Source organism: Schistocerca gregaria, unplaced genomic scaffold, assembly GCF_023897955.1.
Source record: "Schistocerca gregaria isolate iqSchGreg1 unplaced genomic scaffold, iqSchGreg1.2 ptg000705l, whole genome shotgun sequence".
NCBI classification, from domain to species: domain Eukaryota; kingdom Metazoa; phylum Arthropoda; class Insecta; order Orthoptera; family Acrididae; genus Schistocerca; species Schistocerca gregaria.
Window position 1 is genome coordinate 275,001 of NW_026062083.1, and position 2,500 is coordinate 277,500.

The window sequence follows — 2,500 nt, forward strand, 5'->3', positions numbered from 1 at the left end:
CACCAAGGCAAACGGACCAGACAAGCCAATCCGATTGGTTTTGATCTAATAAAAGCGTCCCTTCCATCTCTGGTCGGGACTCTGTTTGCATGTATTAGCTCTAGAATTACCACAGTTATCCAAGTAACGTGGGTACGATCTAAGGAACCATAACTGATTTAATGAGCCATTCGCGGTTTCACCTTAATGCGGCTTGTACTGAGACATGCATGGCTTAATCTTTGAGACAAGCATATGACTACTGGCAGGATCAACCAGGGAGCTGCGTCAACTAGAGCTGAGCAGCCGGCCGCCCGGGAGTGTGTCCCGGGGGCCCGCGCGAACACGCAAGCGTCCGCTCAATTATTCTGCAAACAGGAGGAGGCCGAGCTCCCCTGCACGATACACCTCGAAACCCTCTCAGGTCCCGGCGGCGCGCAGCGCCGTCCTAGGTACTTGGTCGGTTTCGAGAGAGGCGCAATCGCCCGGAGTTAGGCGAGTAGACGGTTTTAGTGCGAACACCCTTGCTCCCAACTGAGCTTGCCGCTGCCGACAGAGGCCCGGGAGCGTGCTGTCGTGGCATTGCCGGCGGGAGACAACACGCGCCACCTATGGTGACCGGCAGCTCCAACGCCAGCGCCACACAAGGGCAAAGCCCCACTTGGGTGCAGAAGCGAACTCTCCCAGCACAGCGCACGCGCCAACACGTCCGCACAACTGCGATACAAACCACCTGCGAGAACCGCTGGGGCGACCGAGCAGCAGACGGCGTCGCGGCGCCGAGTGCCAGGCGGCGGCGCATCCTCAACGCACACAGTCCTCAATCAGACCAGCACACTGCAGATGTCCACCGCGCTTCGCACCGGGCTCGGCTGAACCAACTTTGGCCGCCAGGCGCCGCGTGCAGGGTGCGCCGCAGCGTAGCTGCGCCGCCTGCCGGGCCCGTCGGCTGGCGCTCCTGCCACTCGGCGCCCCCCACCAGCCGGCTGTTGCGCGTGCGCCCACGCAGCGCGCGGCCAACACGCCGGGCGGCCCCCCTTCACCGGCCGGGAACAGTCCCACCAAGCCACCGCCGCGTATCGCTTCATACCCACATGGGCCTAGTCACGTGTGTGGATGTGGCGGGTACCGCTGAAACAACCGGTTAATAGCTGTACCGATCGTCGCCATCACAGATTCACCTCCAGCGTGAACAACCGCTCAACAACGGATTTCCAGTTCATTTGCGTATCTTGGGCAGTAAACGTAGATGTCCACCTACATTTGCGAATTCAACAATTCTTGCATGCCAGGATGTCATGTGTCACGACACGCTACATCAGACCACATACACACTGCGACATGTGCAGAAGAGAACACGTGGAAGGTGGCCCGCGCAAGTATGCGATGTCCCTTCCGCGATCCACTGTCAACCGGCATCTGCGGCATGTCCCAGATATGGAACGCGGTCCACCAGGGTAGCACTTTGTGTGAGGCAATACGACAAAGTCGGAATACACGCGTCACTACATCAGACGGCTCACGCTGACCTGACCTGACCTGACCTGACCTGACTCACCGCACCACCACCCCCAGCGACCCAGGGTGACATACAATGCGTTCGTACGTTCCTCCCACACGCCTCTACGGCGTACCACAGTGCAACCTAGCTGTTATTGGGAGACGAGACAAGTAGCATCGAGCACAACATATGGAAATTGAGATTCGACACCGTTGGGCACAGCCAGCGTACAGTCACACGTATCACACTACTTCACTCTGTACGTAACTACCGATGATCGGTACAGCGTGTGGGTTACGCGTACGACATCAGCGGACAATGGACACAGACCATACCACGACGTACACTGAGGGCGTCGACATCTGAATGCAACTGAACAGCTGCGAGGCTCATTTAACACTCACACGCCAGACCGACCAGCTTGAGAGGACAGAGACACAAAGAGGGGGACAGAGGGGGGGGGGGCCGATATAGTCCTATTGCAGTACAATTGACAGTGGATAGCGGGAATATGTGGAAAGTAAGCAACACTCGCAAGACATCTACATGAGGATAACAACGACACCAGAGATTCCGAGCAGTGAACTATGTTAGGCAAAGGGACAACGTGGGTTAGGTTAAGGGACAACGTGGGTTAGGTTAAGGGACAACGTGGGTTAGGTTAAGGGACAACGTGGGTTAGGTTAAGGGACAACGTGGGTTAGGTTAAGGGACAACGTGGGTTAGGTTAAGGGACAACGTGGGTTAGGTTAAGGGACAACGTGGGTTAGGTTAAGGGACAACGTGGGTTAGGTTAAGGGACAACGTGGGTTAGGTTAAGGGACAACGTGGGTTAGGTTAAGGGACAACGTGGGTTAGGTTAAGGGACAACGTGGGTTAGGTTAAGGGACAACGTGGGTTAGGTTAAGGGACAACGTGGGTTAGGTTAAGGGACAACGTGGGTTAGGTTAAGGGACAACGTGGGTTAGGTTAAGGGACAACGTGGGTTAGGTTAAGGGACAACTTGAGTTAGGTTAAGGG

At 56.5% G+C, this 2,500-nt stretch overlaps 1 non-coding gene across 1 annotated transcript in view; it reads right to left on the bottom strand.

Moving 5' to 3' along the window:
* LOC126320234 (small subunit ribosomal RNA) overlaps positions 1-261 on the bottom strand; it is a 1,893-nt gene extending 1,632 nt beyond the window's left edge. Inside the window, exon 1 of the ribosomal RNA XR_007557971.1 lies at positions 1-261. This exon is cut by the window's left edge and continues 1,632 nt beyond it. This is a non-coding gene — a ribosomal RNA (small subunit ribosomal RNA).
* Between the last annotated feature and the right edge of the window lie 2,239 nt (positions 262-2,500).